Below are 15,759 nucleotides of genomic sequence, written 5' to 3'. Positions count from 1 at the left end.
GAGTTGGTCAGGAAGCCAGAACTGTAGAGCTAGTTCATCAACAATTCCCTGCCTGACTCTGGACACTTGCCTTCTCTTCCCTGGGCCTTAGTTTTCCCTTCTGTCCAATGAGAAGATTGATCAAGATAATCTCTAAGCTTTGTCCCAGATCTGATGGACTAAGAAGTCACTTCCTTTAGCAGCACAGTCTTGCAACATTTGTTCTTGGATCCTTTTCCTCTGACAAATATCTTGCAACAAACCACCCTGTGTCTGTTTCCTTGGAAAACACAGTTTTGCAAAATTCATTCCTGAATCCCATTTTCCAAATGTTGATAGAATTACATGAGCCCCGTTTCGTCTTAGTGACTCTGTTGGAGTTTTGATTTTGCCTTTTGCTTCACTATGCATAATCTTCTATGACCCAGAAAAAAATGGGGGATAGAGCCTTCTTCTCTCCAGATTCTAAGATTTGTTGTCATCGCAGTTTCTGACCTGATTCTAGAAGGCACCTTCTCTGGTACAAAGGGGGTCAAGTTGGGGGACCACAGGGACCCTGGGATAATGAGTTCCTAAGACTACCTACATCAAAAACAACCATTAAAAGGACAGCTCCTAAGGCAAAGTCACAATTTTACACCTTAGAATCACCTGGGAAGCTTTATAAATACTTATGCCCAGGCCACACCCCCAGAGATTCTGAAATAATTAGTCTGGGGTGGGGCCTGGGCATCTGTATTTTCACAAACTCCCCAGGTGACTTGAATGTGAAGCATGACTGAGTACTGCTGATGTAGGCCCCACCTAAGACCAAAGGGATCAGAAAATCTGAAGGACATTAAAACTGATAACCCCCTGGCCAGTAATATCTTTAGAAATTATTATAATGAGTTTCCCTTTCCTGCACACAGTTATTCCCAGTGCCATAAAGGAGTAAAAAGAATTTACTTTCTTTCATAGATGAGGAAGGTGAGGGACAGAGAGGAAGTCACTGCTGAGGTCACAGGATGAGTCAGAAACAGCAGTGGTCCTGGTACCTAGCAGATGCACATAGACAGCATATTTTTTAATATCTGTCCATCTATTCACATTTTAAAGAAAAGGGCTGGGGATGTGGCTCAATCGGTAGCACGTTTGCCTGGCATGCGTGCGGCCCGTGTTCGATCCTAGCACCACATACCAACCAAGATGTTGTGTCCGCCGAGAACTAAAAAATAAATATTAAAAATTCTCTCTCTATCTCTCTCTCTCTCTCTCTCTCTCTCTCTCTCTCTCTCCTCTCTCACTCTCTCTTTAAAAAAAAGAAAAAAGAAAAAGAAAAACTGCCTCCAGCTCTTCAGTTTTTTGAATTAGGCTATATCAATAAAATAGGGAGGCATATTTTGTGGATTCAAGACACAACTCTGTTACTAACCAGTCAAATCCTCTTTCTCAGGATGTACTTTTCATTTTCTTCAATCTCTTCCTAATAGTACCAAGGATTGAACCTGGGGGTTCATAACCACTGAGTCACATCCCTAGCCCATTTTTATATTTTATTTAGAGACAGGGTCTCACTGAGTTGCTTAGGGCCTCATTAAATTGCTGAGACTGGCTTTAAACTCATGTTCCTCCTGCCTCAGCCTCCTGAGTCAGTGGAATTACAAGATGTGCCATCATGCTTGGCTGATGGCAAAGCTCTTTAACCTAGTGTTCATGACTTCAGAGGTCTGTCTCTACTCTCCACCCACTCTCACCTCTTATTGCCTGTCTCCCCAGTTTGCCACTCTTCCCAACATCAGGAACACTGCATATTACAGCCACATTTGTAGTTCATTTCCTTCTCTGTCCCTCCTCTCCTCCTTCATTCCACAAGCATTCATTTTCTGTCTACTGTGTGTGAGGCACTTGAGAGGTAGTGACAGTTCCTGGTCACCTGGGGCTTACACCAGCCAGGGTTTCACAACACTATGGACATGTTGATCCAGATAATCCTTTGCTGTGGGAATCTGTCACTTGAAAGGTAAGCTGTTTAGAAGCATCCCTGGCCTCTGCCTACTAAATGCCAGGAGCATACCCTTCCCCATTTGAGACAACCAAAAATATCTCCTAACATCCCAGATATCTTGTGGGTGGCAACATCCCCCCTGAATGAGAACTATTGCTCTGGTAAGATACTAAACAAACCAATGATCATTTTATTACAGTTGCAGGGAGAGAGAATAAGAGGACTGAAAGTGCAGAGCAAGGATCCTGCTGTCATCCGGAGGGAAGTCATCAGGGTAGGGAAGGCCAGGCAAACTTTCCAAAGGAGAAATATTTGAGATTAACATTAACCACATGAAAGGCACAGTAGATTGAAGAGTGCTGCAGCCAGATGCCAGGGCACATGTTGGGAGCCAAAAGCACCCAGTATAGCTATGGTGGAGTAGGGATGGAGTATAAATGCAGGAGCACAAAGGGCCTTATAGGAGTTTGTCAACTATGATGGCAGCCATCCAAAGGAGTCAGAGCTGAGCTTTATGATTGAATGCTGACTGGGCCATCTGTGAGGTAGTGAGCACCCCCACCCCATCATTGGAAGTATATTTATAGAACCTGGATGACCACCTGCCAATGATGAGAACACACTTGCTGTGGGTGGACTGTTGAGCCAGTAGACATCTGAAACTGTGTGATCCTATGGCCTCTCGTAGTGGCCTGTCCTCAAAATTCAGATAGGGAGACAATTTTATTAGCTTGTGTGGGAGTTTTCAAAAGCCATGGATGCTTGGGTGACTCAGCCATGTAAAAGCATATTTGGTACCTCTACTGGTTCTCCCTGGCTACCTATATATGAGCGAAAATCTTTGCTTTTGGCACTGGAAACCTTGCTCAGGAAGCTTGGGCTTCTCAAACTCTAACATGTGACAGGGGCATCCCCTGGGAATTTATTAAAAACGCTGCCTCTAAGACTCTACCTTCCCTCCTCCCAAGAGTCTGATTTCTTGGGTCTATGGTAGGGCACAGAAATCTGCCAAATCCAAGGCAATCCCCAGAGGATTGGTTCCAAGAACCCCCTCTTAAACCAAAATCCAGGGATGCTCACATTCCTCATATAAAAAGACAGTGTTTGCATTATAACCTGTTCACATCCTCCTGGATACTTTGAATCACCTCTAGAGTACTTATAATGCCTCATACAATGCAAACACTCTGTAAATAGTTACAGTGTATTGTTTGGATGATTACAAGAAAGAAATCTGTACTTGTTTGGTATAGACACAATTTTCTTCTGAATGTTTTCCATTTGTAGTTGGTTGAAACCACAGATACGGAACCCACAAACATGGAGGGCCTACTGTATTTGAGTTTGATTAAATTCTAGCTGTACCATTTATTGGCAGTTGGCCATTACAAGTCACTAGAAGGCTCAGTTTTCTCATTCATAAAATAGCAGTACTAGTCTCATAGGAGTCATTCATAAAATAATTCATGTAAGAATACTTAGTACTATGCCTGGCACATGATCATCTTAAATATTAACCATCAGTGGTATTTCCTGACCCTCTGTGGCCCACCCTGATTTCTTCTCCATCTGAACCTTTGGACTTCCTTCCTTATCAGAATGGATGGTCCCTTAGTGATCCTCCAGTCTGATTCCTTCCTGTCATAGAAGCAAAAGCTGAGGACCTGCGAGGGAAAGTTACAAAGAGGAGCAAGGACCCAAAGTCAGCTCTTCAACGCCCATACAAGGACCTCTTCTTTCATAGTGTCTATTCCATGTTCTCAGCATTTCATCAGGGAGAGCCCAAGCTGATCTTCCCCAGGACGTGCAAGCCAAGCACTCCTAACCAGTGATCCCTGTTCATACTGGTCCAGCTTCTTGGATCTGCTTAGCCCTTCAAGGTCCCTCTGCCCTTTAAGACTCCATGGGCAGGAACTGCTCCCAGTCAGGCTCCATATGAACTCACAGAGGGTCTATTATATGACCTCATATATGGAGAGAGTATCATGATCCAGGAACATCAGGACTGCATAACACTTATTTTTACTCCCTGCAGAGAAAATGGTCTATGCACAGGGAAACAAAGCCATCCTTTTCCCATGGTCTAGTTCAAGGACTGGTGCCATTGGTTCACCTAAAACTTCCCCAACATTGAAAATATCTGTGTAATCTGAATGATAGCTGCTCCTACATGTTGCTAGTGAGCCCTTAAAAAGAGGCCAGTCACAAGGGACTGAGTGTGGTATGGGAAAGAGCACTAGACTAGGAGTCAGGAAGCTCCTCATTTACTCACTTGGGAAGTCATTTCCTGTTGTCTGATCTTTACTTCCTCATCTAGGAGGTCTCTCCAGCATTCTCAACCTAAAGGGTATAAAAACAGTTAGGACTGGATTCGGTGGGCTCTCCCCTCCCCAGCCCATCCCCTTCCAGCTTTTCTCCAGGGGCCACATGTGACCCAACCCTGCCTATTTCTTCAGGTCCATGTTACTTCTTGTCTGCTTCAAGTCCCATGATCCACTTGGAATGAACCATTTTCAGATTCCTGAATATAGTCTCTCTCCTCTTTGCATATTCTATTCCCTTCATTGAGAATATTCTTACTTATGCTTTTGATTGGCTAATTTCAGGTCTCAGCTGAGAAGTCACTTCCCTCAGAAAGACTTTCCAGATCCCCAAATCACAACCAGACACTCCTCTCTCCTGGCTCACATAACCTCTGGAATGAGCCCAAATACATCTTTGTCCTACTTCTTTTTAATTGCTTATCCATTTGCCCATAGCGCCCAGAGCAATACTATCCAACAGAACTTACTATGATGACAGAAGTGTTGTATATACCTGTCGTCTAACATAGTAGACAGAGGTAGCTATCAAGCATCTGAAACGTGGCCAGTGCTGATGAGGAACTGAATTATTACTTTTATTCTATTTTAATTTATTTATATTTAAATATCCATGTGTGACTAATGGTTACTTTATTGGACAGGACAATCCCAGTGTCTATTTGAGAAGGCAGAAAGTGGGTCTGACTTGTCCATTCCTGTATCCCCAACAGACCATAAATGTGGCTGTAAGAATGAAAAAGCCCTGGAACCAGGAATGACTAGGAAAGCCCAGGTCACCCAGATGACCCCCTCTCCTCTGCTTCCTAAGCATCTTTGCAACGATTAGTGAGTGGAGACCTATGTTTAAGGATGTCAGCAAACCATCATTTTACTTTAATTACAATTGCAGAAGTCAGGCAAAGCAGGACTCATTGTTCCCATTTTACAGTGGGGAATCACTGAGGCTCAGGATAAGTGACTGTTCAGATCTCCAGCTGGCAAAGGCAGAGCTGGACTACTTCTTGGGCTGTAGATCTCTAGGTTTTGTTGACATCTGAATGAAAGGAGGAAAGGAGCATGCAGGGGGGAAGGAGTGGGCTCTTCCTTCTCTGTGGAGGATCCACAGAGGGTAGTAAGTGGAAACAGATGGAATGGGAACAAGGCCAGAGGATGTGGGCTGGACATCTGGCAATTTCCTCAGGGGCTTGAGCACTGGAATCCCCCACCTTAGGTAAAGGAGGAAATAGAAGTCCTCAGGAGAACCCGGGCAGGGTAGGGCAGGGCAGGTCACCCCTGCCCCTGCCCCTGAGCCAGTGCCTGTTCCCAGCCTGGCCAAAGGATCATTAGATTTCCTGAACTCCCTCCCCTCCTGGAATTCATAGCAAGTGACAGCCAGTCTGGGAATTGACAGGTGGAGGCTGACAGAGAAGGGCCCTGTGCTTTGCCAGAGGGCAGGATGGGGCCTCAGCTGAGCCTTGTGGGGCTGCCTGGCGGCTGGCTCCTCCATCATGGGGAATTCCCCTCCTGCCTAAAAGTCAGCTCGGCCCAGCCCTCCTTCCTGCAGAAGCACAGTGAGCAGAGAAGCCTTCACAGGGACAGCAGCCCCCGCTGTACACACCCTCGGATTTTCCTGCTCTTACCCAGGTGAGTGACCCAGACCAGGGGTAGATGGGCCAAGACAGGAGAGAGGACTCCCGGCACTGGTGCCCAAACCACCAGACCTTCCCAGCTCTGTGCCAAGAGCCACCTGGCCTCCTCTTTCCTGCCAGCTGGGGTCCACTGCTCCCCAGTCCAGCTTGCTCTGCCCACCCAGGTCTTGGGGTCTGGGCCTTTGCTCCTTGCCTGGCCTCCTTTCCTCAGACTTTTCTCCCCATCTCATTTCCTCTTCCTGCCCTGACTTTTTGGCCAATTTTTTTTTCTCTCCAGTTTTTGCTAGCTTTTCCAAAGGAAAGGAAAAGAAAGGCCTATTTTGTCTTATTCCCCGCCGACCCCAAAAAGGAGTAGATTTGCAAGTATGAACACGGATGTATTTGTAAGAAAACATGTCTGTTTGTGAACTTGTGTCAGACCCACAACAGTGTATATGTGTGGGTCCGTGTGAGTGTACATATGTGACCATGTTTACATTTATGTGTGAGAATGTGTCTGTGCACAACCTATGTGTGTGAATGTGAGTTTTTGAGAGCAAGGTTATTGGGGGCACTTTAGAAGTCTAAAAGACAGATAGGTAAAGATGAGGAGCTCCCTGGGAAGCATAATGGAGGCTGGGATCTTCCTTATCACTGGAGCAAAAGGACCTTTCTCCTCTCTACTGTCTGCTTAGCTCCTAGGGCCCCTGAACCTTTTTGTGTGAACCTTTAACCAAGAGCTTGGAGCCCTTTGAGTGGGATAAGAGCTGGAACAGTGGTGTTTCATCACAAACAGTCCAGATTTCCAAAGCTGGTCAGAGGCCCACCCCAGGGAAGTCCCTGGCTAGGAGGGGCAAGGAGTACAGGCCACATCTGACAGTCGCTTCTGGGCTGCAGAAGAATGGAGGGAGAATGAGGAGGGGGCCCTAGAAAGCTGGAATGTGGGTGAAGACATGGGAGGGAGGGGGCAGGACTGAAAGACAACTGCTCTCAGGGCCCTGTTAGGGCTTCCCAAGATTAGGAAATGTTCCAGTTGGGTAGGTCTGCCTCCTGAGGGATGGGCCAAGACTGCCCAACCTAGTCCCACTTCCAGAAGGATGACAAGGGGCAAGTTTGGATCTCACCCAAATCCTTTTGGACACCCTAGTCTGAAGACAAGGCGGGCAGAGGGAGAGAAGCTGGAGCAGGGGAGACCCAGGACTCCTAGGGGCTGTGGGAGGGGCCTGGCTGGGCCACATATGTGACAAGGCTGGGAATTTCCCCCAGTGTCACTTTGTCCTTTCTTCTCCTCCCATGGTGCCCTAGAAATCAAAGAGTAACAGGCAGGCCAAGGACACCGGGGAAAGAGTTGGGATGCAGAAAGAGGAAAACAGGAAAAAGTCTGAAGAACAAGTCAGTGGGGATACCTTCCAGTCCCGCTCCTCAGAGAGCACTCCATGAGGTCTAGGCAGTTGCTTCACAGCTGGGGCAGGGAGACAAAACAGCTCTGCTGCTTTGCAGGGTTGATAATCACGATGACCACTGCTTCCCTTCACTCTGGCAATTAATTATCACTGGTCCCATGCACTGGTCACTCTTACAGCCTTCATGGCATTGATAAGGAAACTTAAGGGACAGAACATAAATAGCAGAGCTGAGCTTTAAACCCAAGTGTGTCTGACTCCAGAGCCCATGCCCTACCATGTGACATATCTCGGAAAAGGCACAAGTTGTGGATATAAAAAGTTTCATCTGCCTTGAGGTGCTGGGTGGATGTGAAAGTTCAAGACATCTTCCCATCCCCTCATGAAGATAGATAGGAAGAATTTTAAAATGCCTTCTTAGGTAAGGGAGGGAATCTGAGACTATAGACTGTGCTCATTTATTTCTTATTTGAAAAAATGCTCTGATTAGCTGGTAGCATTTCAGTCAGTACATGTGCTTAACGCGCACTATCTCACTTAGCTATCACCCAAATCGCTCTTTGATATACATACCACACCCAACACCAAAAAGTACCTAGAATCCACTGTAGGGTTTTACATTCCCGAGATTGCTTCAGGCTATGGATCTAAGAAAGGGACCCAGGACTGCTCCTTTCCAGGTTCATTAGCCGCTGCCTCCCCACCCCCACCCCCAAGTGCCATTCACCACTCATCTTGGCCCTGATTCACTCATTCACTCATGGAATGAAGCACACACTTGTTTGACTTTGAAGCTCCATTTCCCATCAGTGGGATGTGTGGCAATTGCCAAAGTCTTGAGTTCTGGTCCCAAGTGTTAATCATAAACTCCACATGAGCCTGACACAGTGGTACACACCTGAGAATCCAGCTACTCTGGAGGCTGAAGCAGGAAGATCGTAAGTTCAAGACCAGCCTGGGCAACTTAGTGAGATCCTGTTTCAAACTAAAAATTTTTAAAAGGTCTGGGAGTGGGATTCCCAGCTCTTGGGGCCCCTTTTCTTCAGAGAAGTCTATCTCTGTCACTTTTGTAATAAACCCACTTCTTTCTTGCTTAAAAAAAAATATCTGGGAGTGTAGCTCAGTAGTAGGGCACTTGCCTCCCACGTGTGAGGCCCTGGGTTCAATTCTCAGTACCATAAAACAAAAAACAAACAAAAACTCCAAGACCTCCTACAAGTCCTTGCCCTGTTTCTGGCCCTCAGTGTGGCCCTACAAATGTAAAGCTAGGTTGGTCATTTCCTTTGGGTTTTTTTTTTTTGTTTGTTTGTTTGTTTAGTATCTCTACAAATTCAATCATTTATTTTGAGTAGGATTTTGGGCTTGATCATTTCTAAACACCCTTTCAAGGCTGGCATTCTGTTGCGTATCTTAACAGCTGGCAAGACTCTGCAGTATAATACCTCAGAGTGGTAAGAGTTTAACAGCCTAGCTCTTTGTCCTCCAGGTAATTGCTACTCTATAAGATCTTGGGTGAGTCATTTAATACCTCAAAGCTCCTGTCTCGTCTGTGAAATGGGAATATCAGTATCCACCTTGTAGACTGGTTGGGAGATAAACTATGTACAAATGTCAGCCTAGCACACAGCAAATACTCCGTGTTACAAAAAAATATATATATGTTTTTTTGTGTATGGGGGCGGTTACAGGAGATTGATCCCAGAAGCACTTTACCACTGAGCTACATCCCCAGTCCTTTTTTATTTTTTATTTTTTTTTAAAGAAAGAGAGAGAGAAAGAATTTTTTTTAATATTTATTTTTTGGTTTTCAGCAGACACACCATCTTTGTATGTAGTGCTGAGGATTGAACCCGGGCCGCACACATGCCAGGCAAGTGCGCTACCACCTGAGCCACATCCCCAGCCCGTCCTTTTTTATTTTAAGACAAGTTCTCATTAAGTTGCTTTAGGACCTCACTAAATTGCTGAGTCTGTTCTCAAATTTGTGATCCTCCTACCTCAGCCTCCTGAGCCACTGGGATTACAGGCATGCACCATGGTGCCTGGTTTATAAAACTTTTATGATGCAGCCTCCACCCTGCTTCTGGCACTTGGTTTAGAATTAAATCTGTTATAGGCGAATTTTTTTGCATGCTTCTTATTTTCTTCAAATATATATTTGGAGCTATTCTGGCTGAGGTGGTAGAGGAGCAGGGAGTGGTAGAAAGATTAGGAAACTGCCTGCTTAAAAACAAACAAAACAAAACACAGGCAGTTTGGTTCTCCTCCCAGGTGGGGCTTTGTGCATGTGCTTGTTGTCACTCTGGAAGAGCAAGAGGTTGCCACCTGTCTGAGTCACTCAGCTCCCAGCCTCAGGCCCAGCTTCCTGGCTTGGAAATCCCCTTCAGGCCAAAGGGGTGGTGAGGCTTGGGGGCCTGTCTCCCATCCTCTCTATGCGCCAGAGTCTAGGGTCCCTTCAGGGACGTGGATGGGAGAATGGAACCCAGTGAGACTATATTGCTGGGTTGAAAACTGAAATTATACTCAATGCATGCAACCCACATCTATGGCCACTACCATTTCTTAAATGCCTACTGTGGGTTGAGTCTTAGGCTTTTTTTTTTTTTTTTTTTTTGGCGTTATTTCACTCATCCTTATAATACATCCAAAAGAAGATACAATTATCCCCATTTTTCAGAAAGGAACATGAGTCTTAGAGATCACCCAGGTAGCAAGTAGCTGAGTAGGAGTTGGAATCCCATTCGTTAGAACCATAGCCTTTGTTCATAAAAGTATTGAGATTCTGGGAGAAAGCGAAATGAATCATGACATTGTGAAGACAACACAGGGCAGCAGACAAAGCACACAGGACTATAGGACTAGGAGCCAAGGCCCCAAGTTCCAATCCTGGCGGTGTCACTTACAATGTGTGGCTTTGAGCAAGCCCTGTTCTATATAAAGACCATAAATAGGAGATTATGAGCAATGGTCTCCAGAGCCCCTATCATGTGAGGTCAAAACAAGACTTGCAAAGATTCCAAATGGGGTCAGCCATAACTTTGAACAGGTAAGTTTTTCCATAGTATAACTTTTAAGACCAAGTATCCCTACAGGGCATGGTGGCACATACCTGTAGTCCCAGCCACATGGGAGGTAGAGACAGGAGGATTGCAAGTTTGAGACTAGCCTCAGCAACTTGGCAAGACCCTAAGCAACTTTTTAAAAAAATGGGCTGGGGATGTGGCTCAGTGGTAAATAGCCCCTGGCTTAAAGACCCAGTACCCCCCCCAAAAAAAAAAAGAAAAAGGAAAAAGAAAGAAAAGTATCCTAAACTAGGAAATCAGACAAAAAGATGACTGGAAATATTTTCATATCAAGCCTGAGCATTCTCCAACAAATCTACCCAGCATTCATTTGGCACTTTGGGAAATGAAATGTTTTTGCCAACTATCTATCAGATATTTCATAAAAATAACTGACATAGTACGGGAAAAAATACAAATAATTGAAGACCCTTCATTTTTAAGTAAATTTCAGTGTTTGTGGGATGAGTGTGCAGGTGGAGACTTGGGCTGGGATTAGGAAGGCAGCATTGTAAGAAGAGATTAATTGGGAAGCATAGGGAAGGAACAAAGAGAAAACATAAATGCATTTGCTGGGCCCAAAACGCATGAACATGATGCATCGCTACAGCCAAGTGACCCAGGTCCAAGGCTCCTAGTCCCCGTGCATCTTTCTCTGATGATGACATCAAGTGTGGCCTTGCTTGGTTTCTGTATCTTTCCTTCCCTTCAGATTCAAGGTATATGTGTACTTCTTTTCATAATTAAAGTGAACTAGAAAAAATATTGTTTTGAAAATTTAATAACACCCAGATGTCACAAGGCCTGAAAACAGAATTCTTGGACTGGACACATATTTGGTCAGTGTCTGTGTGTTCAGAGTCATAGTTGATTGACAAGTCTCCCCTTCCATGAAATGGGCCATGTATGAAACAGTCCCCTAAATGCTTTCCCATAGTCCTTTCTGAAGATGAGCCCCTGAGAATGATAAAGTTTTCAACAGATTCAGTGGAATGGGTCTTTTGCAATGGGGTTTTCATAAAACTATATTACCCAATAATATACAGCTGTCCTTTTTTAAAAATATATTTTTTTAGTTGTCAATGAAACTTTTTTTCGGTGCTGGGAATTGAACCCAGTGCTTCATGCTAGGCAAGTGCCCTACCTCTGAACTACAACCCCAGCCCATAAATAGCTGTCCTTTATTTCAAGGCTTTTTCATTCTTTGGAATAAAAATTTATAATTTTTTTTCCCCAAATAAAATGATGGGCTTTAGAAAAATATTTCTATTCTTAAAGCAAGTTACTGTTCCTTACAGGCCTGGGAAATACCACAGGCTGTTGGAATTATCTATCATATAGGTAGACAGGATAGAGGGAGGCCTCTGGATTAGCCCACCTGGGTTTGAACCTTGATTTGGCCCCTCAGTAAGGTCATCAAACCTCTGTGCCTAGTAGACTATTTCTGGTTAAAGTAAGGAAGGAGGGGTAAAAACTCCCACTTACTAAGGCGATTGAGCGAATAAGATAATGCTTTGCAGTGTTTACAATCCCTGGAGCAGTAAATGCGCGCGGGAGGGGGGTAGTTTAGACCTAACAATAGGATTCTTTAAAGGTCCTCTTGGCTGGAAATTTCTATCGCCTCACCGAATCTAGGAATTCAGCGGAACTCGGCGGCCCTGAGCTCCAGCTTGGCTTCGCTCCAAAAGCTTACGTGCCTTTTGGCAAGTCCCCTCCTCACTCTGGCCTCGGTCCCCCCACGGTATAAGAAAGGGGTTGGGTGGTCTCTGAGGCTCGCCGCTCTGAAATTCCCACATATGAAGTGGTCCCAAGCCTCCGCCCCAGTCTTCCGGCGCGGGGAATGCCGCTAAGGGCTGCGCCGTGGAGGGGCTGCACAGCGCGGGGCGGGGCGCCGGGGCCGGGGCCGGGGCCGGGGCCGGGGCCGGGGCCGACGCTGCCCGCGGGAAGGCAGCCAGGGGGCTACCGGGATAACCGGCAGCCTCTACGCCGGCTCTCAGCTCGGGTAGAACTCCGGCGGCAGCTGTTTACCTCGCTCCGTTCCTCCCCCGGCGGCCGCGGGCCGATCAGGAGCGCGCCGCGCGATTGGTCGATCGGCCTGTCGATCACCGGGGACTTTCCCAGGGGTGGGGCAAGTTGTCCCCCAGCACTTCCTCGTCCTCAGCCGCGTCCCCCTGCCCTACCCGGGAGCCGGAGAAGTGCCACAGGACGGAACCTAGCCGGGGCCTTTGTCCCGAACCTGGACTCGGGACTGGGCGCGGTGAGCGGGGCTCTGTCCTTCCCCCCGACCCCTCGACTTTAAGTAAGCCGGCCGGGCCCAGCGGGGATGGAGGGAGAAGGGAGGCCGGGACTGAGGCCGTTCAGAACCTCGGTCGTCAGGCCGCGGAGGCGGCTTGAGCCCCCACACCCCGGTCGGGTGCGCGAGGTCGGGAGGCATCTCCTCGGGCCGCTAGACTGCTGGGGCCCCGAGCGGAGCGTGGTGGGGGGGCGCGCGTGCGCACTGCGAGGGGGAGCCAGCCTGGGCGGGGCGTGGGGGCGTTGTGCTCGGCGTGCAGACCCTCGGGGTACCGGCGCTCCTGCGGAGCCGGGGTTCTTTCAGAGACAACTGTGCGGCGTGAGTAGTTTTGTATAGCTCTGGAAGTAATGTGTACACGCATGTAACGATGAGGAAGATGACTTATTGGGCGCTTTCCAAATGTTGATCTAAATGCTTTACGTGTTCATTTCATTTAATTATTATATCCATCCTAAACATGAGTATTATTTGCCCTCTTCTGCAGTTTAGGAAATCTAGGAGATTAGATTCACACAACTAGTGAGTTGCAAAGTGAGGATTTGAACTCAGGCACCTTGCTCCAGAGGCCCTGCTGTACTGTTTTTGTTGGAACATATTTTGCACACTGTTGGAGACGTTTGTTTGCATGTGCAGGGTAGATGTTGTTAGTTACTGGGAGTGACTTCAGGGGTGGAGTTTTTACTGTTGGTTGACTTTTGCACTGTAGGACATTTGTGTGCTCACGCACACGTGTGTGTGTTTGTGTGTGTGTGTGTGTGTGTGAGAGAGAGCGAGCGAGAGAGAGAGAAAGGGAGAATGAATGTATATGAAAGTAATTGCGTTACTTCATTACATTTATTAATTTTATATACAAAGAATGGGTGGGAATTTTGTGTGACCAAGTGAGAAATTGTGTTTTGATAAGGGGAGGGAGGGACTTTTGTGGATGATGCAAAAGAATCAGCAACATCCATCCACACCCCCTTACAGAATGACAGTGCAGGGAAATGTGTGGATTCCTAATGCATCATTTTTATTTCACAGTAACGTCAAAATAGGATTTAATCAGCTCTTACTCATTTTCCAAATAATGGGGGTGTGATAGAGGGGATTTTTGTGCCTGATGAGAGGTCAAAAAAAGAGGTTCTCAGAACTTTTTTTTTACCTTGACAGAGGATATTGTATTAGGAGGGTGGAATATTTATTAGATCAAATTCAGCAACCCAGTGACACTGTATTAATATTCCTTTTGCAGCAGAGCAAACTGAGGCAGCAAAGAAACCAATAATGGTACTATTAATAACTTACATTTATGAATACTTCCATGTGCTAGGCACAGTGCTTTACAGTCAGTGTTTCTTTTTGGGGGACAGGAGTGGGCGACACACTGGGGATTGAACCCAGGGATGCTTAACTGAGCCACATACCCAGCCCTTTTTTTATTTAGAGACAGGGTCTCGCTGAGTTGCTTAGGGTCTTGCTGAGGCTGGCCTTGAACTTGTAATCTTCCTGCCTCAGCCTCCCAAACCTCTAGGATTACAGGTGTGCACCAACACACCTGGCTCAGTATTACAATCTTGTGGTAATCTCATTTTCAGATAAAGAAACTAAGGCCCAAAAAGGTTAAGACTTGCCCAAGACTAATAAGCCTTATACCTGAACCTTCTTCCCTTTCCACTGGCTGAGGCTATTGTTCTGGCTGTGTTCAAATAATGTGATCAGGGACTAGCCCTTCGTGGAAGCATTTGATCATGCCCCTTTGGAAGCTATTGGTGGGAGTGTCCTGTGTCCTATATACTTTCGTGACCATGTAGTCCCCAACCCATGGGTGTCCTGTGGGCGTGGGTATAGCATGGCTGAGGGTTGGTGCCTGCCCCTGGATACCTATACCAGGTCTTTTGAGGCCCCAGGAAGCTGTGGGGTCTGACTCATACCCTTACCCCCAGTACTGCCTGTGACTTGGGGCCCGGATGTCCTGGTTGGGTCAGGCCGACCTGATTTGAGCGTGGCAGCATTGTAGGAGGCTGTTTGTCTGCCTCCCTCCATTGGTTATTATTTTCCTCCTGCACTAGGTGTGGCTTAGCCACACCACGCCAGCCTGGAGGGATACTCCAGCATGCCCAGCTTGTTCTCAACCTGAGCCTGCACACCTACCGTTCCCTCTGCCTGGAACACCTTTCCCCAGCTCTTCCCATGGCTGGTTTTCCTTATCTGTCAAGTCTCAGCTCAAATGTCACCTCCTCAGAGGGGCCTTCCCTGACCTTTCTATGCAAAGTACCCCTTTTTTTCACTTTCTGTCACATTACTATTTTTTTTATGATTTCATCAAGCTCAGAAATAAGTTTGTTTATTTGCAAATGAGAAAGTATATGTACAGAACTTCATGAGCTGGCATCTAATCATTTTATTTATTGTCTTTCTCTTTTCCTAGAATATGCTGGTGAAGGCAGGGACCTCTTTAGTCTTCCTGTGTGACTCTAACACTTGAGAAGAGTCTGGCGTGAGGCTCTGTCGGGTTTATCCAGTGAAGAAGAAACTAGAATACTGGTGCATTTCACAGATAAGGAAGCTGAGCCCTAGATATAGGAAGGCAGGATGAGAACGGGAGTCTGCTTTCCCAAGGCATCTCCCCTCTTCTGATAGTTAGCAAACCTATGCTGATGCCTCTCTATGCCTTGTGCTATGCAGGGTCAGGACATAGATGTATAAGGAACAGACTCGGGCTTCCAGAAACACGCAGTCAAGTGGAGAGCTATGAGCAGTACCTGGAAGGCACTGTGTGCCAGCAAGTGCCACGTGAGTTGCCTGGCATAATTGTGACTGGGGTGTGAAGTTATTTCAAGCTTTAGATGTTCCCGGGGGCTTTGGGGAGGATATGACTTCAAGGACAGATCCTAGAAGATGATGAGATGTAGAATGGGGTTGGGGCTTAGTGGACAACGCAGAAGATTTGGAGTAAGGACCTCCTGGGTTGGGGGACCTGATCAGTTGGGCTAGGAATGACCCGAAAAGACAAGAGGTGTAGAAGTGTCTCTTTTTCCCAGTTAGCAGCATTGGGAATTAGAGCAGTTGGTTCCTGAACTTGAGGGAGAAAGGCTTGTTAAACTCAGGTTGCTGGGCTGCAC

General features: G+C 46.6%; 1 protein-coding gene and 1 long non-coding RNA gene across 11 annotated transcripts in view; one reads left to right on the top strand and one right to left on the bottom strand.

Annotated features, from left to right (window-relative positions):
- Window positions 1-12,528, bottom strand: part of LOC120885446 (uncharacterized) — a 30,948-nt gene extending 18,420 nt beyond the window's left edge. The window contains exons 1-2 of the long non-coding RNA XR_005728075.2: window positions 12,391-12,528; window positions 4,239-4,306 (exon numbers count right to left, since the gene is read on the bottom strand). This is a non-coding gene — a long non-coding RNA (uncharacterized LOC120885446). The remainder of the gene's footprint in view (window positions 1-4,238; window positions 4,307-12,390) is intronic.
- The window catches only part of Tnip1 (TNFAIP3 interacting protein 1), a 54,387-nt gene continuing 51,107 nt past the window's right edge, over window positions 12,480-15,759 (top strand). For 6 of the 10 annotated variants that reach the window (XM_078051185.1, XM_078051198.1, XM_005335803.5 and 3 more), the window contains exon 1: window positions 12,522-12,661. The gene's annotated coding sequence lies outside the window, so the exon portion shown is untranslated. Of the gene's footprint in view, window positions 12,662-12,863; window positions 12,974-15,759 lie in introns of those variants that run through there. The other 4 variants (XM_078051175.1, XM_078051192.1, XM_078051188.1 and 1 more) reach the window with 4 other exon arrangements.

The sequence above is a fragment of the Ictidomys tridecemlineatus genome, chromosome 1, assembly GCF_052094955.1.
Source record: "Ictidomys tridecemlineatus isolate mIctTri1 chromosome 1, mIctTri1.hap1, whole genome shotgun sequence".
In the NCBI taxonomy this organism is placed as follows: Eukaryota; Metazoa; Chordata; class Mammalia; order Rodentia; family Sciuridae; genus Ictidomys; species Ictidomys tridecemlineatus.
Note: the sequence above shows the minus strand (reverse complement) of the source record. Positions and strands in the feature narration are given on the sequence as shown.